Below are 25,092 nucleotides of genomic sequence, written 5' to 3'. Positions count from 1 at the left end.
TCCCATGCCTTACCCTTGAGACCACTATTCAATTACGAAGGTTACTATTCAGCTACATTCATTTTGCTGGCCTTCTGTACAATTTTCTTATTTTTTGGGCAAATATCTGGCCAGAAACATTTTCCGGGAAGAAATGTAAAACTCCATGGCACCCGGAGCCAAACTCTCTGAACTCCATTTCCAGAACTGGCCGCAGGAGTCTGGCAGAGAGTTCAGCGGGAGCACGACAGTGCTGATATTTCAGTTACCGTAGGTTTGCAATAAATAACCAAAGCATAAAAAAGTGGTTTAAATGTAAATGAAGCTCTGTCTTAATACAATTATGCAACTTAAGATGCCAAACAACTTTGCCGCTGTAGCCCTGAAATAACAATGTAAGAAATGGTCCAGCAATTCGTGCCACTAAGGGGTTTTGAAGGGTTAACATTGAGGCCTGGGTTTAGGCGAGAAAAGAACAAAGGGATTTCTTCGGAGAAAAACTGCTGACTTTGCACGGATGTGCAGTAACTTCTGATAGCCGGCCAAGAGACCACTAGATAAGGAGGAAGAATAAGAGCCTTCCTGTCTCCCTGTCTCCCTGGACCACTAGATAAGGAGGAAAATATGAGCCTTCCTGTCTCCCTGTTCGAGCGGCCCCTGAGAAAGTAACAGAGACTGATAAGCAGGCGACATCGGATTTGGGAAACCAATTATAATAACCCTGCCTCTTCTAGAAGTAGTAATGAATATGTATTAGCCTAGGAGTATAAAAACCAGCTGCCTTACGTAACAGGTGTGCGTCCCGGTGGAGCAGAGACTCCCGGCGCACCCAGCGCTGTTTGCTTGCCTCTATTCGTTTAATAAATTGTAAACTCTGATTGTAATCCTATTTGGGACTCAGTCATTTATAACAATTGGGGGCTCGTCCGGGATGGTCTTGGTTCCTGAATTCTGACTTGATCTAGGAGGGGCGCCCCCACCATTTGGTGGCTCCTGTTCGAGTCAGGTCGGGGCTAACACCATCCTGAACCTGAATAAGGGCAAGCAAAGATTTAGATTTTTTTATGAGCTCCCTTTGCCGGCTGCAGCACTATATTTTGCCCGTAATTCTGCGCGCGAAGATCCGAACGAAGACGACGGAGTCGTAAGTATTTAATGTGTATACCGTTCGGTTGGGTGGGATTCGGTTGCCTGTGTGTGTGAGAGTGTGATTGAGACGGAACGTAGTTCCGAAGCGATTGTGGAGGTCTTCTAACCGCGGTTCCAATCTCCCGCGAGGGACTTGGCCGGTGAAGGACCGAAGCGATTCCTATAGGATTCGTGGGTGGGTGATAGGTCCTAAACCCCCTGCAAGACACTCTCACTAAGGCAACCAAGGGCTGTAGGAATTGCCACAGTAAAATTCCTAGATGGGTCAGATTAAATCGAAGACCCGGGACCAGAGAAAAGGGAGCAAATTACCAGACATACCACCAGAAAGTCCATTAGGGATAATGATTAGAAATTGGAACGATAGGGGCCCCAGAAAAGGGAAAAAGTAAATTAAAAATGGTTCAGTATTGTATGACAGAATGGCCAAAGGAGCCTTTAAGACCACATGTCTTTTGGCCCGTTTTCGGATCCTTTGAAGACTGGGTTTGCCAGGCCTTAAATATACATGTTAATTCAAAGGAACCTTTTAGCCAGGAGGAAAGTGATTATGCAGGATTATGGATCAGGATCTCACGTCCTTTTCCAGCCTCAATATTTACACTAAAAGCAGACGAGAAGTTTGACGAAGAAGAGAACAAAAAAATAAAAAAATAAAAAAAAAAAGGAAAAAGAAAAAGATGATGAATGGGAGTCATTGGATAACCTACCACCTCTGTATCCTAACAATCCACCCCCGGTGGTGCATCTTGTAATCCTGTTTTGTTCTTAAATGTTTTGACTGTGTCAAGGAGGAAGGTGGGAGCATTATCTAAGTAACAGTTTAGAAGTTTGGGTATGTTCGCGGTGGTGTTCGGTCAGTTTCCCAAGTATCGGGGGAGCGGGGCTGACTGATTATCAAAGTGGTAGAACGGAGAGTCACTTCTTTGGTGGTTCGGGCCTGAGCCCTGGGAATTTGGTAAGAAGGGGGAGAGCGAATTTATTTAGGCCTCAATACCTTTTTAAACCCCCATCTTGACGGATACACAGGAGTGATTCCTTGTTTTGTGTAGGCTTACTAACAAAGTGCATGAGAAAAATTAGCATTTGGCTTGAAATTCGGTCTTATTGAAATGTAAATTTTGTGGAAAAGGTGTTATTATTTGTCTAGAAGACAGAAGGCTGAGTGCTTCAGGTGTTTTTCCGAAGTCCTGCGGATTTATGATTGGAATGGGGCTCATTAATAATCTGAAATAGTAAAGTTTGTATGTGGAAAGAAGAGTTTAATCCCAGAGAATTGGGACATTTGGGAAGAAGATTAGGAAAAGATAGTAAAAAACCTGCAATAAAAAGGTTTGCGTGGAAATTGAAACAAGGGACAGTAACTAAAATAAATAAATAAAAGGGAATGGGAAATCAAGGAAAAGGGGAAAATCCAAAAAAAAAAAAAAAAAAAAAAAAAAAAAAAAGACGTCCTAAAAAAGAAAAAGCCTCCTTGGGTGCATATTGGCACATTGGAAGGATATTGTTAGAAATGGGGGCACAGAAAGCAAGAGGACTTTCACTAAGTATTGCAATCAATGGTGGCCACTATATAAACTAAATGGCCACTTTATGGATCAATCGACTATAACAGTGTCTTGCAATTAATGTTTTTGAGGAGAGAAGGAAAATAGGATGAAATGTTGTATAGTGATATGTTGTTTCAGCATGTTGGAGGGAAAAGGTTTGGAATTAAGTTGGCCCCTGACTGAGCCTTTGGTGTTGGCATTAGAAAAGTACAGGCTGGAGAAAGATAAAGGAAGTGTTAAAAGGATTGTTGGAGGTGTTAAAGGTTGTGTGGCATGTAGTATTTAACAGAGCTGTTTGAAGTTGAATGAGCAGGGGAAGAGGATGTAGGAATGTTAATAGTTCCGCCTCAACCCGAGGCTGAGATCTCTAAATCGCGGTGTGAGCCCTCTGGGGCAGGGGGACCGTGATGGGTCCGAGAGAGTTGTCGTGGAAACAGAAAAGCAGCTAACTTTTGAAACAACCTGAGTTCGTGTGTGAGCTCAGATTGCCAATGGGACCGCTCAGGGAACTGTCAACGATTGCATTCCCCTGACCGACCCCCTCACTGAGACCCTAATCACCCCAGAAATTATGTAAATACCAAAATCTGGTTAAAATGGGAAATGAGAATCTGTTCCAACAAGGTCCAAAAGAAACCCCTATGGAATTTTTGAATTTTTGGACCAACTTTGAAATGCAATGAGAAAAAAAAAATGGACCTGGCTTAAAAACAAACAAACAAACAAACAGAGGCAACTGGCTAGCCTCTTTCCAGGGCAATCGGCCCCTGATATCAGAAAGAAATTGTCTTAGGCTGCAGGACAAACTTACAACAGTCAGGAATGACGGGGACCTGGGGCATCTACCCTAGCAGGTCCACTAGTTGAAATAAAGCTAGGAAACGAAGACAGAGGCTTGAATTTTTTGTTGGTTATGGGAGCTTCTTTCTCTGTGTTAGTCAGTAAATGTAATAGGAGCAACATATTCAGTGTTAAATAGTTTAAAAGGACGATTAGGAACTAAGACAACTACAATAATTGGAGCCACAGGGAAAGAGGAAGAATGGTCATTCTTACGACCCCTTGATTTGCGTTTTGGGGGTGAGGAACTAACCCATAAATTTTAGTATGTACCAGAATGCCCGATGCCACTCTTGGGACGGGATCTATTAGCCAAATTAGATGCAACAATAACCTTTGAGGATGGAGAATTAATAATGAAGGTACCTGAGTCCAAAGTAGGCCAAATCCTAATGATCAAAGATAAACCCTTTGTTAATATTCCAAGAGAAGTAGAAAATGCAGTTATAGCAACAGTACGGGAAACAGATGTACCAGGGAAGTCGAAACTGGCACAACTGGTAAAGGTGGAATTAAAGGAAGGAGCCAAACCTGTTTGAATCAAACAATATCCACTTAAGATAGAAGCTAGGCACAGGAATGGTGAAAATTATTGACAAATTTCTCAAATATCAGATTCTGGAAGAATGTAAATCGGAATACAATACTCCAATTTTTCCAGTAAAGAAGCCGAATGGCGAGTATAGATCTGTACAAGATCTTAGAGCAGTAAATGAAATAACAAAGGATATTCACCCGGTAGTAGCTAATCCTTACACATTGTTAACATCTGTGAAAGAGAAATATAAATGGTTTACCGTGATAGATTTAAAGGATGCCTTCTTTTGCATACCTCTTGATAAAGATAGTAGAAAATTATTTGCCTTCAAATGGGAAAACGTATTGAAGTTTTTGGACCACATATGGTAACAACCGTTTTGGAACAAAGGGGGGGGGCACTGGTTATCACCCAGCCGGATGATGAAATATCAGGCAATCCTAACTGAACAAGATGACATAACCTTGAAAACGACTAACCTGTTATATCCAGCAGTATTTCTAGGAACCGTTCCAGAAGAAGGACCGTTGGAACACAATTGTGTGGAAATAATCGAACATAAGCCAGCCACAAAGATTTGAAGGATGTACCCCTTGAAAGGTATTCAGTGGGAATACCACACTCCGTGGCACCCACAAAGCTCAGGGAAAGTAGAAAGGATGAATCAAACAATAAAACAACAATTGGCTAAGTTAATGATCGAGACACAGCTGCCCTGGACGAAATGCTTACCATTGGCACTTTTAAACATAAGAACTAAACCACACAGTGAGACTGGATTATCATCATATGAAATGTTATATGGTATGCCTTATTCTCAAGGGATGCCCCTAGGGAACAATGTAGTTGAGGATCATAGTATCCAGAAATACATAATTACCATTGGAAGGAGATTACAGGAGATAAGATAAATTGGGATGATGACTCAGACACCACCTTTAGGATTTGCTATTCATAAAATACAACCAGGAGACAAGGTCTTAATAAAAACCTGGAGAGAAGAATCATTGAACCCCCGATGGGAGGGACTGTACCTTGTTTTACTTACTGCTGAAACAGCTGTGAGAACAGCAGAAAGGGGTTGGACCCACGCATCCAGAATAAAAGGACCAATAACTACCGAAGCCTGGAGGGTTGAGTCCACTCCTGGGGAACTGAAACTGAGACTAAAGAGGAACTGATATCCCAGCAATGAGGTTCTGCATGAATTAAGGGCACTGGATAAAGAGGACAAGGCTGAAGGGAGGAAAGGGAGAAGGCAAGACCGGGGTAGGACCCTCCACTGCGGCGTGTATGGTCTACCGAGGGAGGCAACCCCTATGGGTATTGACCGCCGAGTGAGAGTGCCTCGACCGGACTTCTCCCACACCAAGATCAGTTTGTCCTGAGAAAAATAACATGAGAACCTTTTAAACCCATAATAAAATTGTGATTAGTTTTTCCAGGAGCTGGATCACCCTGAAGGGCTGAATGGTAACACAAGCTCTGAAAGCGGGCCCAACCCCATGGTTGAAGGCGCTTCCCACACTCTCAAGATTGGACGGCGAAAAAGGCTTATAATATGACAGGTCGCCAAAGAGAACTGAATTGTGACTGTAAGTGGAAACCCAACGTGGGAGCTTGGAAGCGTGCATATACGAGTACAAACGGGGCAGACATTGTAACAGGACCACTCGGTAACAAGGACACTCTGTATTATCACGCCCCAAAGGGTAAAGATGGATGGGATGGTCATTTTCCAAACGGGACGTGGGCCCTAAAGGGACATTATTGGGTGTGTGGCAAACATGCTTACAAGAGGCTACCTGGAAACTGGTCGGGAATATGCTATGGGGGGTACATAAGACCCTTGTTCTTTTTATTGTCACAAACACAAGGAAATCATTTAGGAATAAGATTATATGATGACCTGAACAGAGTAAAACGATCTATTGATACTTCCTTATCCGGGGATAGTGCCCAAAAATGGGGAAAGGATGAATGGCCTCCTGAAAGAATCATACAGCATTATGGGCCAGCCACCTGGAACTCAAATGAGTTGATATCAGGAGCCCGAGAACCTATTTATAATTTGAACCGAATAATTAGGTTGCAAGCTATCCTCGAAGTTGTAACAAATCAAACAGCGACAGCCTTGGATCTTTTGGCTGACCAATCCACTCAAATGAGAAATGCTATATTCCAACATAGAATGGTCTTAGACTATTTACTAGCAGAAGAAGGGGGAGTATGTGGAAAACTGAACGATTCTAATTGTTGTCTACAGATTGATGATAATGGAAAAGTGGTCAAGCAGATAACAAAGGAAATTAGAAAGCTAGCCCACGTCCCAGTACAAACTTGGAAGGGTATGGATTGGGATTTCTTTTCATGGTTGCCTGGTGAACCATGGGTTAAAAGGATGCTGTTTTTATTTTTATGTGGTGTAATGACATTATTGTTTATATCTTGTATGATACCTTGCTTTACGTTGTTGATACGGCGAGTAATAAATAGCACCCAATTTGTGATGACTTCAGTGGAGAGAAAAGGTGACGTGTCGATAATGATGCTTAAGAAGTGGACACCCCGAGAACTGACTGATGAAATCCAATTGTTACTGACAAAGGTTGAAGGAGAGACACGAATTGATGATTAAAAAAAAAAAAAAAAGGGAGGAATTGTAAGAAATGGTCCAGCAATTCGTGCCACTAAGGGGTTTTGAAGGGTTAACATTGAGGCCTGGGTTTAGGCGAGAAAAGAACAAAGGGATTTCTTCGGAGAAAAACTGCTGACTTTGCACGGATGTGCAGTAACTTCTGATAGCCGGCCAAGAGACCACTAGATAAGGAGGAAGAATAAGAGCCTTCCTGTCTCCCTGTCTCCCTGGACCACTAGATAAGGAGGAAAATATGAGCCTTCCTGTCTCCCTGTTCGAGCGGCCCCTGAGAAAGTAACAGAGACTGATAAGCAGGCGACATCGGATTTGGGAAACCAATTATAATAACCCTGCCTCTTCTAGAAGTAGTAATGAATATGTATTAGCCTAGGAGTATAAAAACCAGCTGCCTTACGTAACAGGTGTGCGTCCCGGTGGAGCAGAGACTCCCGGCGCACCCAGCGCTGTTTGCTTGCCTCTATTCGTTTAATAAATTGTAAACTCTGATTGTAATCCTATTTGGGACTCAGTCATTTATAACAACAATATATCGTCTGCAGTGTTATGTTCTTGCCTTGCACTCCTGAAATATATTTAGAAGTCAGCCAAGATCTGGAAAGAAACATATATTCCTTCAGAATACCTCCTGAGCCAGAATGAAGCTTAGCACCCCTGACTACACAAGTAGCAGTTGTCTTATTCTTTAAAAAAATAAAAATAGAAATAATAATTTAAAAAATCAGATTGGCAATGGTTTTGCTCAAAGCTCCTGACCAAACCAGGAATCAGCATGCTGCTGATGGTGCATATACCTGTCCATATAAATGTATATACATCATGCAAACTAACCAGCTCAGTTCCCCAAAATCCTTTAGTAGAGATCAATTAGTCAATGTATCACGAACATGCATTGGATAGGAATATGAGTAGTGGCTGCTGGGTTTCTCAGGAGGTGCATGTAATTCATTTTTTGATAAGCTTTGAACAAACTGTGACCGATCAAAACATTCAATTACATTATAGAGAAAAATGTCTGTGCTGTTTGTGCATGTTAAATATCTCTAAGCACATATTGTAAATAGGGGAAAACAGATTTTATTCTGAAATGCCCCCTAAATAGGTTCTGTAGGTGTTCTGTTGCTACATATAAATGATACAGGAGTGATTCTTAAGTGAAGGTCGTTATTGATTTAGAGAAAATATGCACATTTAGAATTCATTCCTATTGAATAAATGAATAGTTAAAAGATTCAGATCTGTCAAAACTGAAGTTGTTCCCAGGAGAACATTGGCCTTGTTAGGTGTTTCAATTTTAAAAGACCTGGTGACATTTTAACAAAAAAAGGCTTTTTTTATGGTTCAAAGTGTTTTTTTAATTATTTAAGCTAATATTTTTGGCAAATACAATATAACGTCAAGCCAAAGTATCTTCCACTGACATCAAGCTTTTTGACTCGTAGTTTCAAGCTTCCAAGATTTTGACTTCTTTTCCTGATCTAGAAATTAGGAAAGCCTTAAAAATCACTTTTTATCCCCAAGACGGGAAAGACATAGGATAAGATTTTCATTAATCACAAAAGCAGTGGTTTGGGGAGTTCATCTTCCTGGCAGCCTACAACACTAACACCTTTTGGGGGGCAGTTACATCTGTTACAAATACTCTCAGCTGTCCAGCAGTGGCTGTGGTGTTTGTACCTTAGTAATTGTGCGTGATCTGGGGTTGTTCAGTATTTTATCATCCTTCCACGCTGTTACTGAAATCCTGTGGATATCGTTTAGCCAGCCTATTACTGCAAAGTAGATGTTTTCTGATATTGCTTAATGGGCAAAACAAAGCAGCTGAATTACACAGAGCAGTGTAATGAGGTGGTAAATACGCTCATCAGGTTTTGTCTTCATAGGCAGCGGAAGGTAATTGCATCCAAGAGGAGTGTCAAAGAACTATTTTTTGGCCAGGCTACTCAGCGCATGGGTTGTTGAGAGACCCCCCCAGATGCTGTTCACATTCTTGCGTAGGCTAATTGCCTCAGCCAGGAGCATCCAGATGATACCATCCTATAAGCACAATTAGGATTGATTTGACGATTGTTTCTGCCCATATCTAAATGCAGATTTAGCCATTATAATTAGCTTTAAATTCTGCAATAAAAGGAACTGGATGGAGCATTAGGTGAAGCAGTGGTTACAGCAATGTAGACCCAGGCTTTGGTTATATTAGACTCATGAAAGGACACTGCAGCAACCAGAGTTTTTCGGGGGTTGACTTCAAAGAGGTGCTGACAAATTTTCATAACCTTTATGACAACCAAACCTCTGTGCTTTTACAGATCTGTCCCACAGACCAGGAGAAAACGAGTCGGACAGATCCTCCAGGTGCCAGTCTAGTCCAGAGGGTGTGGAAAGATGAATTTCCTCTGAAAAGAGCTGTGAGAATGGGAACTCGGCCCCCCTGCCTCATCTGTGACTGAAGCAGCTGAAAGCTGTTGGACTCACACACCAGTGAGGCAGCACTGCTGGTCAGTGCCTGCCTGTGCTCGATGTGGTGCCTGGTTCTTGGGTTTGGGGTGCTTTGGGGTGCCTGAGGGCAACAGCAACAGCAGAGGAGCCGACTTCAGCCACAGAAACCCTGCACTGACCCAAGCCGGTCTCTTCTCCTTACAGTAGGATTGAGGGGACACCTGGGGCTTGGGGCAGCTGGTGAGGCTGGTGGGCTATGAACTGAAAGCTTTCCACTCCGAAGGGCTGAGGGGGGAGTCCCATAGCATTATGGGACTGTCTGGTTGATAACTAATAAGTTTCTGATACATTTGGCTATTGCTTTTCCTTGCTTTTAATTTACTGGTGTCCTTCCACAGAAGAAAGAGATTGATCTGTGATTCTCTGTAGATGTGCCTAAGCAGGCCTCCACCCTTCCAAAACACTCCCCTGGTCAAAACATCCTTCATCGATGCCTGGGACTCTGAAGGAAAGCACTCAGTATCTCTCGTGGTTACTTGCTGCGCTTGGCCTAGCTTCACGTCCTGTGCAGAGAGCACTCAGTGTTATTCCTCTGCACGTTGAATCCCTCAGCAGGTCAGCGTGAGCAGAGGCCTACAGCCAGCCCTGCCCCAGTTTGTTGAAGCTCCGTGTTCAGCAATGAGCTCCTGCCTTGGGCAGATCACAGCCTTGAGGTCATTCTCCCATATGATGTCTCTACATTGGGAGGTGTGTACGTAGGCTAGTGGTGTGCCAGAATGTTCTCCCTGCTGTCTAGAAGGGCAGTCTGCTTTTACAAAGATTTTTTCTTCCCCTTTTCCTGCAAGGCAAAGGGCCAGAAGAATATCAGCAGCCTGATGGAGCCAACATCTCCCTCTCAAAGCATGTGCTGGGTATTCCTCAACGTGTCAGGAAGGTCCCTGTGCTCTCGGTGGTGGGAATTACTGTCAGCCGTTGTCCCCCACAGGCCATGCAAACAGGGCTGTGGAGCAGGGCCCAGTCCACCAAGTGCCCCAGGCAACCTGCAGCACATCTCTGGGATCAGGGCCCCCTTTCTTGGGATTAAGGTTTGGGAAATGTTTCTTATGTCATTGGCATTTACAGGTCTGGTTGCAAATTAGGACAAGAGGGAATGGCCTCAAGTTGTGCCAGAGGAGGTTCAGGTTTTAAATGAGAAGACATTTCTTCTCAGAAAGAGCAGTCAGGCATTGGGACGGGTTGCCCAGGGAGGTGGTGGAGTCACCGTCCCTGGGGGTGTTCAATGAAAGGTTGGACGTGGTGCTTAGGGACATGGTTCAGTGGGTGACATTGGTGGTAGGGGGGTGGTTGGACCAGATGATCTTGGAGGTCTTTTCCAACCCTAATGATTCTGTGATTCTGTGAAAATGAAAAATGGTAGCTGAAACTGCTTCACTTCTTCTCTTCCTGTTTGTAAGCAAAAGCCACCCTCTGCATGAAAAGCAGCTGGTGAAAAGGAAACCTCTGAACTGAAGGTGTTCCCGCTTGACCCGAGACCAACAGCTAGCCATTCTGAGATGCCAGGCTGGTAAACCAGTGACAAGCTCCATGCTCATCCTCTGCCTAACTCCATTAAGGTACAGCCTACAGATTCATTCATAGCACAGGAATCATTTCAGTTGCCTTTGACCTTCTGTAATTTTAGAGATAGCCAAGAGGGGCAGATAAGCACATCTGGAGGGACCATCATCCCATCTGCTATATGCATTGCTTTTAGAGCAGCAATTATCCGATACCTATGTTTTCAGGAGAAATGGGTCCCATATGCAGACTGGGAACATAAACTGCAGGGTGAAATGTTGCCCATCTTCATTTTCATGGTTTCTTGGAAGTCTGACTTTTAGGTAGATATTTGTCTTTCTTCACCACTCTGTCTCCTCTAGGCTTTCCATTATATTGGCAGTGGTATCAGTACTGTCAATAGGTCAAGAACGCTGACCTCAGTGATGCTAATGTAGATAGGCTCACACCAGCTGTGCTGCTGGCTCCATATCTTATTGACTATCTGCCAGGCTTAAATCTGCGAATATAACTTATGCAGATGGTTATTCCTGTTTGCTTTACTCTCGTGCATAAGGGTTGTGGGATCAAGCCTGTTATCTACTGTGCTATATTACAAGAGACTGATATTGATGGAGCAGATGTAGCAGCTGGCATGGGCTTTGCAAGACTCTGATAACACTCCTACCAGGTTTGCTCTGTCCTACTCAGCCCACCAGCATCACTGACGTCCTTGTGGGCTGCCAGACGCAGCCTGAGTTGTGCCAACAGCACGCTGAACTGCTGCCAAGGGATGCTAAACCTGTTTGCTGGTGAGCTATGCCTCCTGCACTTTGCAGGTGGTGGCCAGCTCAGATTTGCACGCACGTAGGAACAAAACAGCTTTTCAGATAAAACCCCAATTTACCTTCACTCCTTTGCCCAGCCTGTGAGGATGGCAGTAGAGCTCTTCTAGGGCTCAGTTTTCAGGTGTAAAACGGCTTGTGACTGGGCTAGTGCTGGGCACAGAGGGAGGACAGTGTCAAGCTCCATAAACAAAGATGGAAAGGAGGTGTTGGCCCCAAATTCAGCGTTTCTGTGGAGCCTAAGGCCACAGCTGCAGGACGCAGCACTATCACTTTTCCAGGAAGACCAGGCAGAAATGGCTGGAAGGAGGTGATACAAACCATCAGAGAGCCAAGACCTCGCTGGTACTCAGCTGAAAACAATGACAAATTACCTTCTGAGGCAGGGTCAGGGTTCACTGAATCCATTAATTTTCATGTGTTTCTCAGCACTTCCAAAAAGTCACCTTCTTTCTCTACTCATATGGCAGATGACTGCGCATTGGCAGGGAGAAAAGGAAGCCTGCTGGTGAAATAACTCACTAATTTTAAGAGCATGGCCTGGCAGGACCAACAAAGTAAAAACAGACGATAGCAGCCAAAATGTCTTCCCACGTCAATACTCTGCAATCAGCTCTGTTGCATAAAAACCTCAGGCTTTTGTGGGAATGTAATCCAACAAAACACATTCCAAATGAATAAATCAGCTTTCCCTGATGTTAAGCTATGTGCAGAGTGGTGCTGAAGCATTCAGGGTAGCTATGGTGACAGTATCTTCCTGCTACCAAAGTAATACACTGGAATTAGAAAAATATTTGTGAATAACCAATGAATGTGCACCCAAAAGAGTTTGTAGAAGAAAGGGTTGCAAAGTTGCTGGACACAAGTTTTTATAATAACATTATTTGGATGTTGTGGTTAAGTTCAGAAAGCAGCCCAAAAGATTACATGCCTGATTTGCTTGGGGGGAAGTAACTGGGCTTAGGTGAAAGCTTTTTGTCATTTGTAAAGACTAAGGTTTATCTCTGCTTGCACAATTTTCAGCTCCTTTGAAAGCATTCTGCTGAACTTTTCACCCAGCTGGTGTTTGCTCACAGTCTGGATGGTCATGGGCAGAGCTGCCTTGTTCTTCTCACTGCTGCAGGGACCTGTCCTACGCAAACCTCCAGAGGTCTTGGAGAGGATGAGTAGTTGAGGGACGGTAATTACCGTGTGGTGGTGAGCAGCCACAAGACTTCCGAGATGAGTTTGTTTTCTGTTCTATGTCCCCAAAGCAAATTTCTAACATGAACTCCATTGCACATCAGGAAATTCACAGTTTGCGTTGTGTTTTCCTTCAAGTCACCCAGCCCACCCACAACCACTCCATTAGGAGATCCAGAAGTGTTCCCACGTTCTCACTGAGCTGTGTTGCTATTCGACAGCCATGAGTACAGTAATATTTATACTCATATGAATTTGTCAGCATTTGGGGGAACGATATTCACATTTTGATGTTAACCTCTTTGAATTTAGCAGACACACAGGCTGTTTGCCTTACCTGGTAGCTCATAGTATCTTGAGAAACTGTTCTTGCTACGCTTGCTGAAACTTTCCATAACAAAGTAAGAGAAAATATATAACAGGAGACATTTGTAGAAAACCATGAAACTTTGGAGTCTGAAAGTAGACCTGCACATTGAAAGAGAGAGAAAAGCACTAATAAATAAGCAAAATTGTCCTCCAGATCCCTGCATAGAAAACTGGAGCCCTTCAAAGAGCCAGGAGGTGTTGCATTGGGTACAACTGTGCCATACGTCTTCCCTTCCTGATGTGAGTCATCACAAAGCTCTTGCGAAGACCATTTTTATAGGAAGACTACAGATCGCATCCACACATTCACAGGACTCCATGAGGCTCTTGGTTTTCCGAGGAGTTTGTGCATTGTCATTGCGTGAATCCTGGCTGCATAAAAAGGCAAGTTCTCCTGTCTTCTGATGCAGGTACGCGGTGTAACTCTCCTTCCTTCTCATCTGGAGGGCTCCTCAAGGGAAAAAAAAAAAAAAAAAAAGGAAAATAAAGCTTCTGATTCTACAGGCACCAAGTACTGCAGTGATATTTACCATTAACAGCTGTGGCAGACCATGCAGTTCCCCTCCCCAGAGCCTCAGCTGGTTCTTGTGCCTGCTCCACAGCTGGTGTCTGGAAGTCAGCAGATGGCTTGTCCCTCTGTCTCCAGCAATAATATCATCAATAGAACCATTTGCTGGGCAGCTTCCAGCCTGTTCCTGCAACCTTTCTACTGGTCATTGAAATTGCCAAAGGCACACACCACGATCATCCAGCAGCTGCTCCGTTAATAGCGTATGCTTTCCTTGCTGTAGGACACGTTGTTATGTCTGATATGTTTCTTCATTTCCAAAGGAAATGAGAGTCTGGTAGGAGCTCAGGAAATAAAGTCAGCACAGTAACACTGCCAGTATGAGTATGTTGGTTTGGAGGAAAAGGTCCTTGCCTGAAGCCTTTGAAAATATTATATTTTCCTGTGTCACTAGGGAATAGCCATCGCTGGTGTCAGTGATACACCTGCAGGCCTGCAGCGTTGTCCAACAGAAGTTTGTAAAATCAAGGGTTGAACAGAGAAAGTAAATAGGGACAGATGTCGATTGCCTCTTCCCAGCACAAATGAGAAGCGGTATGTAGCAGGTTCAAATGTAACACCACAGAGACTTCTTCCTGCAACCTACAGCTAAATGCTTGGACTCGCCGCAGGGTGTTATGAACACTAAGATTTTTATGGGAAAAGATTGGGAAAGATTGCATGGGAAAAATTTTACTTGGGATTTTACATGGGACAACTGATTTTGTGAAGATGCCCAGCTTACTGCCCAAGATTTTCTGGATCAGAAACACCAATCGTTTCTTTCTTTACCTAGAATCTAGTGGGATGAGCTGAGAACACTGCTGGAGCGTCATCAGCATCATCCCTTTTCTCCAGCATCCCAGGAGACCCCTCACCCTGCCATTCCCACTGCAGACACGTCCCAGGAGTATGGGCTGCCCATGCAACAGGGAACCAAACGTGAAGCTCTCCGTAGGAAAAAAAAAGGATGACATTGGGAGTATTTCACCAGTTTACTCTAGGTGAGCTTTTTGGTTTGATTGTACCTGCTGCTGCTGGTATCAAATGGAGTGCTGACTCCTGAATTTGGTCCACTTTTTTTCTGAGTGTCCTGGGCCTTGTACTTAGCAGTTTTACTCCGTGCCTTGCTAAGAAAGGTTAGATTGTGTGGTTATTATTAGCATGCATTCAGGCTCTTAGCGGTGGTAGGACACAAGCAGCAGCACAACATGTAAGGACATCTGGTAATGTGACCTTTTGTTTGTGCCAGGGTATGGGCATGAGTTCACAGATACAGAAAGTACCTTAGACCTTTCTTCCCTCCCTTATTCTATTTACAACCTGAGTGTATTTAGGGTATGAGGAAGTGAATCAAAGCTGACTTTATTTAGTGCTGTAGCCACAGTTCCTACTTTGACCCCATCAAATATTTTCTTGGTAGCTGGATTCCCTTGGCTCATTGATTGATCATTTGATGCTGAAATTATGCAATCATCTTATTGATTTATTGACCTTTTTTTTTTTTTTTTGCCTCTACAGTTAATTTTATGAAGTGATTCTTCAAATCAGTAGATGAATGCTCAGGATTTCAGTGTAGGTCCTACAGAGCCCTTTTATGGTGTCACCGTAAAATTCTGTGAGTGAACCCAGTATCTGTAACGTGAGCTCAGCTTGCTCATTAAGCATACTTTTCATGCTTTTTCTTTTTTAAATACAAAATGATGGTATAAAAAATGTTCATGCAGTAATAGAAAAGTAAGCAAACCAGTAGTAATATTTAGTAAGCCTATACCATCTTTCACCTCAAGATTTAAAAGTGCTTTATCAACTACTAATTAAGACAAAACCAGCAGGGTGTTACTGTAATGAGTACTGAGACATCCTACTTCATGCTGAGCTGAAAATAGTCTTGAGCATGCTAATAAGTTTCTATTGTGGATCTCCCTATGGTCACTATTAACAGGGGCTGGAATGTTATGAACAGGATGCGCAGCCAAATATTAATGTCAAGGTAAAAACTGTGGTTTACAAAGGCAATTGCAGTAGTTTCTTTTCAAATGCATCTGAGGAAAACAAGATTTTTGATGAATTTCTATTAATGCAAATATTTATTTACCCAGCTGAGGAAAGGATCCCCTCTTTAAAATTTTGGATATACTTCATTTTCCAAACCCCATCATATTAACGTTTACAGTGTTCTCTTCTACAATCATGTGGGAGAAGCTTTTCTTTAAAATGTGTTTACACCACCAAGTGATTTCAGAAGTTCAGGTTTTAGGTAAAACACGAAATATTTAAGTTATTTATTATAACATGAGAAGGCTAGCAAAAATTAGGAGAAAATTATTTATTAAACCCTAAAGCAGGTCTTGTTCAATATTTTCTTCATGGATCATTAGGGACATGAGTTGCTATGAAACAACTTGAGCGAAGGGGTAATAAAGGTGATACTAAATCCTTACATAGAGACAAATGAAACATGTAGAGAAGAGCTGGTTTCTGGGTGGGGTGAGACATTAACTATGCTATAAAGAGCAAAGGTGCCATAGATATGTTTTAAAGAAAGTTTGTGTTTCTACTTTCACTGTGAGCGATGTTTTGGAGTTTTTCTGGTTGCTGGAAGTATCCTGTCCCAGTGGCATTAAACTTCAGCACCAACAACTGATAACATGGATAAGGTCACAGATTTAAGCTTCTGTGAGTATCTGCTCATAAACTAGGAAGGAAGATGAAACTTTCAGAAAAGAGATTTTAAAAGCCCTTAGTAATCACATGCTGGCAACTTTTTGGAGTTTACTCAGATCCAAGTAACTATAGCTCAATACTTGCTGTATTCATCACAAATTAAACTAGTCATAGCCCATCAAACATGCAATTTCTGTCTAAATTACAAATAGCTACTAATGATTTCTGTTAATGAGCTTGTTGTACAATTATTAGCTAGTGTCCTCAAAATACTTGATAGTTTTTTTACCCATCTGCTCAGGCAAGTCTATACTTTGATTTGGAACTTCCTATATGCAAACCATGGCCCTTCCACCCATAAAAGCCCTAGAGGTTTCTTGCTAGTCAAGGGTGTTTCTTTAGCTAGGCTTGATATATCATTCTGGCTTGGTCTAATCATACGACATTTTTGCCATCCCTTTTACATAGCAAATAGATTAACCAATGAGTTTCAAAATGATGAAAAATCCCTTCTGTCTTCTGATTCAACAGCAAAAGTAGACGGCTTAAGAAACCTGGAGACTGATGCCTGCTATTTTATTTTCTGCTTTCTGTTCAGCTGGGAACATTTCTCTTCTTTTGTCACTTGACAAAGCAAATATGCTCCCCTCAGTACTCAGCACTTGCCTGTTTTATGTGTGTGTAGGCAACTCCCCTTGGAGTGAACACTTCATTGTCCATTTTTGGTAAGCTTTGACTTGTCCTTGCAAATCCTGAAAACTCACAAAAATGATTTGTGCTTCCTTTGTACTTGATGACATTCCTGCCTATTTTGCTTATGTTGAGCCCATCTCTTGCTTCTGTAACGTTGCTGGGGCAAACCTTGTGTATGAAATCATTGCAAACAGCACATTTATGCCAGGGCAGCCAGGCATGCAGCACTGACTGTGGGGCTGACTGATGAAATGAATTGTTTAAACTTGCAGTAAAAAATTCAATATTATTAACAATTTTTTATGTTTATGCAGGGTGAGACAGGCAATGGACATCTAAGGCACTGCTTTCTGCATCTCCAGATATGTGTCATTGATGAGAAGAGGTCTCCATTCAACAGTTCCCTCTTCCCTTCCAGATCCTTTGGCGTAAGTTCATGGTGCTGCGTGACAAACGTATGGACAGACACAGCGTCCCCATAAAGAGGGGGCAGAACCTCTTGGTTCAGCTCTTAAATTCTGTGCATTTCATATGGTAAAACAAAACCAAAAGAAACAACAATAAGAACAACCCCAGCATTCCTGTTTGTAAAGGCTGATTGAACCCATGGCACTTTAAGACAAATCCACTAAAGACAAAGCCTTTGATACAGGGAACAACTGAAGAGGAACCACAGTTAGAAACCAATACAAGAAGCAGTCTTGGTGCACTGACCTACAGGTCAGATTCTGACTGTATAATTACAGAAAAGTCGTGTTCACTTCTTAAAATGCTCCTCACAGCACACATTATCAGCTGGCTTAGGAATCCAACAGCTGTAGGGTAAAATCTAGATGCATTTGCCTCTCCTGATACCTTTGGAGAGGCATTTTCCTCCATGTGCCTTCCTTCCATGGAAGGCATGAGGAGCTGGCAAACATGCAGACAGTGAGCATGCTGGCAGTAGAGCTCTACTGCTTTTGGCTAGAAAGGACAAGAGTTATTTAGAGGTAAGGACTCTCCCTCTGAGTATCAGGGGTAATACAGACTGGGACACCTAGGAAACTTCCTAAAGGCTCTTCTCTGTACGTTTGGCTCAGTTTTTCTTTAAATGTACTGCTTCTTAGGAAGAAAAATGAGCCTCCTGCTGTTTGCAAGAGTATGGTGGCCTTAGGAGATAAAGCAGAGTTGGGAAGGTTTTCCTTCCATATACAATAAATATCTTAGACTGCATGAGTCTGAGCCAGCAACCTGAATCTCAGCTGCTTACTAATAAGATAGTGTTAGTCCACTGTAACTGTTTTTGCAATCAGTTTTCTTTGATCAGTAATAGTAACATTTTCTTAACATCAATGTAGGAATCATGAGATTATTCACATCTATTTATGTGTACATATGTCTATGTATGTGTGCACATGTGCATATTTGCAGATGCACTTTTGCAAAGCATTTATATACATGCATTATTTAAACTAATTTTAATATTTAAATAAATATTAAAATGAAAGATTTATTTTCTTTTTCTCACACAAAAGCGCTCTGATTTCTCCCAGTTAGGACACCAAGATATTAAACATTCACCTCTATTCTGCCTCTATTCTATCTCCACTTGCAGCTGCCCACTCTTTACCTAGGGCTCACCTCCTGGCCTGAAGGAGCAGGAATCCATCCTGAGCATGATTGAGTGCAGTGAGCCTCCAGGCAGACCCCCGTGGTCTGAGCTGTGGCTTTAGCATTATTTCCAGAGCTGATGCTGTTTAATCGCCTTTCAGTCAATACTCGAAGGTTTGCTCTCTGCTTAAGCTAGGCACACACCTCAGAAGAGATATATAGAGCCATTATTTTAAAGCCAGTTGGTCACTTTTCCTTGCACAGACAAAAAAAAAAAATAATCAGGAACAAAATGTGCTTAGGTGTTTTTGCAGATATATTTTTGAAGAGTGTAACTCAAATGCTGTGGAAACTTAAGGCAACTGGCTGGAAAACAGAGCAACTCTGTGCTGCCTTCAAAATCCCTGTGCTTTTAACTCTTTTATTAACTTTTCTGCTTCTCCAGCAGATATTGATTCTGTCAATTCTCATTTCAACCAGGCTGCACATGGGAGTAAAGTAAGGTCTGAGCAGATGGCTGACATGAAATGAACAGCAAATTATTGCACAACTGTAGGAAATTCAGTGCATTCTGCAAAGCCCTAAGTCAACATTCATTACAGATGCCAAAGCAACCAGACTCAAGCGACCCTTAAACACGTAGGAACAGACATAAAAGTATACAGCCTGAAGACTGAAATCCTTATTTCTATGAATAGAAATACTTCAGCAAGATTTCTATAGCTTGAACTTCTTGTTTCCCTTGTGAGAAAGAAATATTGTCAGCATATGTAGAGGGACCACAGAGAAATCCAAATTCTACCTGTTCCCTAGTGAAGCTAGGACAAGATTAGACACCTGCCTTGATAACAGGAATACCTGAAGTCAGCATAGATAGAATAAAAACATTTGTGCATACATAAAGGGATTTCTAGTCTTATAGTTTTGGGTCACAAGCTAATTAATAGTTGACGGGGTGGAAGGAAGCCTTCTGTCTGGGCAAATCATTGCATGACTGTCCTGGGGGACAGTTCTTCAACTGTCTGTCTCCTCCAAAGATGGCCTTTCTCAGAGATGGAGGACTGGACAGTGAGGGCTGTATGGGGTGGAACTGGCATGGTAGTCCCTTGATTCCTGTATGACCTGCATAAATAATGGCTCCAATGAAAAATAAAATAAAATAAAAACTGTGGTCTGCTCATCAGGAGAATATATCGTGGTTGGCATCTAGCTCAAGCAGCTACATCCCACCTGTGTAACACCCCTTTGCTCTTCTGGGTAGGAAGAGAGAGGGAGAGCATCTTTTCTGGCTGCCTGTGTTTTTTACATCTCTATATAACAAGCTGCCTGATTTCAGTGGTGACTGAAGTCTTGCCTGAGCCAGAATTTGCCTAGCAGTTGCTGAGGTTTGCAACATACTTTGAAAGCAAAAGGGTGAAAAGCGATGAATGGGGAGCAACACACTTTTTTTTTTTTTTTTTTGTTAACAGGAAAATTAAGAAGTTGTTGAATGGTCTGGTAGTGCAAAATCCAACTGACAGGTGTTCTGACCTGAAGTCTTCCCTGTGAGGAAAAGGTTAATTAAACATTGCAGCCATGGGTATTTTACTAAGGTGGATTAATGGACTACACTGAGTCTTGACCTCTTCCCCAACAATGCTGTATCAAATACCATTAGTCAGTAATTATTAGTACTCTTGGCCTACATTCATGCTTAGCTGTCTATGTATATTCTGTAAAACTATATCTTCTTCACTTTCAGCCCGATGAAAGATGCTTTCATTTTCAGGCAGAGCTGGATCACAGACTGAGTCATCACACTTCAAACAGAGAATGAAAGTGTCTGGGCTCAACACAGAGATCACTGCCTGTTTCCTCTAAACCTTTCTAGCCCAACAGGCACCAAAGCATCCTGTACCCATTGCAGGCTTTTAAGAGACAGGCAGAGTGATCAGGGCATGAAAAGCTGGATGGCAGCTTTAACCCTCCCTATAGGTTTGCACTCCTAGGGACTGGCATGGTTCTAAGCCTGTTGGCGCTGCTATTTACCATAGCAGTTGTTAGAGCGGTCCAGGACGTGGGCATATGTCATACCAGCGTTTCAAACAGCTACATGGATTTCTTCCCAGAGGGGAAATGAGATGGAATAGAGGATTTCCTGAGATGCAACCAGGTCTGCAAAATAGCCGCACACCTACTAGTGAACTTCCACTTTCATAGCATATGTAACACCCCATGCTCTGGAGGAAAAAAAAATGGGCCAAACTGTACATGTGCCATTTAGAAACAGAAAAAGAGAGGAGCCAGCTTACTCAGTGCTGATCTTCATGATAATTCACCTTTTCACACACTGCAGCTTCAAAAAGTGGGGAAGGCATGGGACAAATTTCCATGGCTCCTTGACTCTGACCTTTCTTTCCCTTCTGAAGAACCCACAGGGAACATTAAGTTTTCAGTAGTGGTTGGGGAGAAGATGAAGTGGGATATTTGGGAAATATTGGAGGTTTTAGCAGGAGGAGAATTTGTTTCTTTGTTGGGTTGCTCACTTTGGAAGAGATTTACACTCCCTGTTCTTGTGCTGTAAAGGAATGAACAATTAAATACAGTCCATGTGATCCCACAGGATGATCAGGTTTTATGAGGCAGGAGGTGCTTTCCAGCACTCCCACTCCTATTACCAGGGACATTGTTCAGATATGTTGGAAAGGTTGAAGTACATTATTCAGGCCTGCTCTGGCACACAATGAACTCCAGAGGTAACCACTCAAATGCTTGTAAATATAAAGATGATTTACCATGAGGTCAAAAATAAAAGTTTAAAATAAGAGCTTAGAGATAGGCCTTCTATGAATACATTGCCATTATCAAAATCCACGGCTGGCTGTTACAGCTTACAGCAGTTAAATTTTGACACTTTGGAAGGAGAAGTGATGCACCCTGGAATGTCACTCCCACTGTTTAGCACCAGGCAGAGTTGCAGTCTGCCAGCTCTTGGGAGTGGAGCCTAGACCTCCTGACAAATAATTTTTCATGCAAACTGGGCAGACTTTGGGTTATTTGAAACACAGGGGTAAACACACATTTCAACTTCTTTGAAGCAGCAGCCACTTTGGGTTTATCTTTAATTTTTAGATTGCTTTGAAATGATCTTTGATATAACAGAGTAGTAGAGAGGATTTTTAAGCCTTTATTTCCCCAGAGACAAAGCTTATGCGATTGTATTTCCTCTCATTGTCAGTCATTTCCTCCTGGTGCTTCTCAGATTCATCTTTTTGATGAGTCTTGACAAAGATGGGGAGTCTGGTAAGTGTCAGTAAGTTTCAGACAAGCAAAGAAGAGGGAGGCCAGTCCATCTCACCACCTCGATAGAGATGCCAGTGCGAGTTCCTTGGTTTCCTGTTCAGTTTGACCAAGAGCACGGGTGTGGGCAGCACGGGTGTACTGCTTGGGGCTTCATCACTTCTCACAGTCCTGATTTCCTTCAAGACTCAAGGAAACTAAAAATGACATTTATGTCTTGTGTTCTAGAAAGGAATCATCAAGTTCAGAGGAGCAGTTCCTTGTGCATTCAAGACACCATAGAAGAAGGATATTTCAGGCTTTTACTGTGCCCAGAGAGGTGACTTCTTGTTCCACAAGCGAGAAATGGTGCATAAGGTTAATTCGTTGTTACCCGCAACGCTGACTGCTCCCAGGCTTTTATTGCCATCATTCTGCTCACAGACCAACAATTTAACATGACTCAAACAGCAACACAACTGAGCCAGACTCATGGCCACATCTGTGGCAGTGCTGCCTCCTTTGGGTTCATCATCTGGGCGACACTGGACTACACCGAGCACTCCGTCAGCTCCCTACTCACTTTCCCAGGTCCTCCTTCAAGAAGTACAAGGGCCTCCCTTTGCCCCAGGGTGCTGTAAACCCCAGGAGCTTGCTAACAACAAAAAGCACACCAAAAAGACCATGATGTGGTACTTAAGTATCTCCAAACTGGTACCAAGAGGTACCGAGTAGCTCTTTTGCCGATTTCTCAGTCCATAATGTTTTCAAGCTGAGTTATCTGCAGCGTTGCAAGGTCTGTAGGACATGTCTGTGCAAAGGAGTTTGGGTCCCACGGCCACAGCTGTCACCGTGTAATTCAGCTGAGTCCACTTTGGGCAACCTGGATGAGGGTACCAGGAATCACTTGTTTTTCTCCAAGGATGAAGGGGAGTCACAGGAAGGTTCTGTCTCCTTTCCCGGGTCTGGATCGGTTAGGTAGCCTTTTTCTCCCTGCTTATTCTCAACCTTACGGGTTCAGAGCCACAGCTCAGAAGTGGGAGCTGCTCCTTTTTCCATATGAGAAGAGGGAAACAGGAGCAAGCAGAGCTCTTCAGTGCCACTGGGCTCTCTCCCTTCTGCTGTAGTCCAAGTCTGCTGCTCTCCACATTTTCTGCCCCAGTGTCACCTGGCAGAGTTGCTAAAGCAATGCTCTGCTACAGTGCTGGTGTTTTTCCTTGCCAGGGCATCGTGCCCAGGCAAGGGGTCCCCTAGAGTGGATTCAGGTGTCTTACACAGCTGAGGCATTTGTGATTCACTTATACAGCTTTCCAAGGGTGATATTAACAAGGCTAAATTAACTCCCTGCCCTCCTCTTCTAGCATTGTCTATCGTGATGTGCACCCTGCAATTAGGACCCACCACAATCGCTCCTGGCCTTATTCATCGTGCGCAGAGCAGAGCTGGAAATAATAACAGCAGCGCAGGAAAGCTGAAGTCAGCAGAAATATTTCAGGGAACAGAAATTTCCCCTTGCCTTTCTGCCCTCGGACTCAGGTCCCGGTTGGGACTGCAGGGCACCCTGGCAGGCAGCCAGCACCGCTGTCAGCTCTGCAGCTTTGCTCCCCACTCCAGGCATAGCAGGAAACCTGCCCTGAGTTCAGGAGCTCACAGCCGACATGCAGAGCTGAAAGGAGCTTGGAAAGCAGAGATTAATCCCTGGCAAAGGCGTGCTTGACGTTCCAGTGCTATTAAATCTGTCGGATATAAAAAGCACCGGGTTGTTTGGTTATTTTGCGGGTGAGCCCAGCGAGCTGGGTTTCTTCATCGTGGGAACTGGAATGCTGCTGCTTTCTGATGCCATGACTCACTGTTTTATAGCTCTGTTTAATCGTCATTTCTTTGCTTATTTTCTCGCTGCGTGTGCTTGGGTCAGAGCTGGGCAGCATGAGCGGGAGTTCATTCCGCGTCTGGGTTCCGTCATCAGGAACGGAGATATTTTTAGCCTGAGCTGCACCGCTGCTATTCTTAGCTGCTTGACTGGAGCCTCTTCTGCACTCTCCTGTCTTCTCCCCCTTGTAAATCCTGAGGCTTTTTACTTTCTTTCTCCCAGAGCATGCTAATGAGGGTATCGGGAATATATCACTGCTAGCAGGGGAGGGAGTGTCTTGGGATTGCAGGCATAAAAAGGCGTAAAGAATAAAGTATTATTTTTTCACACAATGCCCTAGGCTCCAGATTTTATAAAAATGAATATGCTCAAGAAGTTATGTAGGAAACCATCATCAATGAATTATTGCGGGGGAGGGTGTTTACTTTTAAAATAAATCTGCCCCCCTTTTCTTTTGTTGTTCTCTGTAGCCATGTAGGATCTGGTCTGGACTTGCTTTGATTAAGAATAAAAAGGTGAAATTCATACATCTTCTGACCTCTTGCATTTGGATGGAGGAGGATGAAACAAAGAACAGGTGAAACAATGAGAGATCCCTCAAGGCATCAGCACCACCATCAAACCCAGGGCTTCTCAGCTGGGGACGAGGCTGCCTTTGCACTGTGGTTACGGTTGTTCTTGCTGAGAGAAATTCTCTCATTTTCCCTCATTTTTTGCAGCCTCCTGAGAGGGCTGCTGGTCTGAGACTGTGCTGCAGGGGAAAAAAAGGAAATGCGCTGATAATGCTCCTTATTTTCCATTCTCTTCCAACAAAAGATATTAAACTAGTGCCAAAAGTTGCCATCTGAAGCCTTAATTAATTGTAAGAGGTTGACTTCCCTCATTTAAATCATCTAATGTTTCAGCATTAGGGCAATATACAGAACCACAGAATGGCTCGGGTTGGAAGGGACCCTAAAGATGATCTGGCTCCAACCCCCCTGCCATGGGCAGGGACACCTCCCACTAGATCACGGGTTGCCCAAAGCCCCATCCAGCCTGGCCTTGAGCACCTCCAGGGATGGGGCATCCACAGCTTCTCTGGGCAGCCTGTGCCAGGGCCTCACCACCCTCTGAGTGAAGAATTTCCTCCTAACCTCTAATCTAAATCTCCCCTCTTAGTTTAGAACCATTCCCCTTTGCCCTGTCATTGTCCAAGCAAAAAGTCACTCTCCATCTTTTTTATAAGCCCCCTTTGAAAAGCTAAAATGAGGTCACCCCTGAGCCTCTTATTGAGGTTGTTGATAAGATTTCAGTGTCTCTGTAGGCTTTCTTCCAGCTGTGACCCTTCCTAGCCTGTGATCCCCTCCATCAGCTGTATTATTTCAATGTTTGAAGCATCGTG

General features: G+C 43.2%; 1 long non-coding RNA gene across 2 annotated transcripts in view; it reads left to right on the top strand.

Annotated features, from left to right (window-relative positions):
• LOC106038449 (uncharacterized) overlaps positions 1-23,887 on the top strand; it is a 29,167-nt gene extending 5,280 nt beyond the window's left edge. For both annotated transcript variants that reach the window (XR_010828791.1, XR_010828790.1), the window contains 3 exons: positions 9,022-9,210; positions 10,606-10,764; positions 17,305-23,887. This is a non-coding gene — a long non-coding RNA (uncharacterized lncRNA). The remainder of the gene's footprint in view (positions 1-9,021; positions 9,211-10,605; positions 10,765-17,304) is intronic.
• Positions 23,888-25,092: the final 1,205 nt, after the last annotated feature.

Source organism: Anser cygnoides, chromosome 2 (genome assembly GCF_040182565.1).
Source record: "Anser cygnoides isolate HZ-2024a breed goose chromosome 2, Taihu_goose_T2T_genome, whole genome shotgun sequence".
Lineage (NCBI taxonomy): Eukaryota > Metazoa > Chordata > Aves > Anseriformes > Anatidae > Anser > Anser cygnoides.
This window is presented reverse-complemented; position numbering and strand designations above follow the sequence as displayed.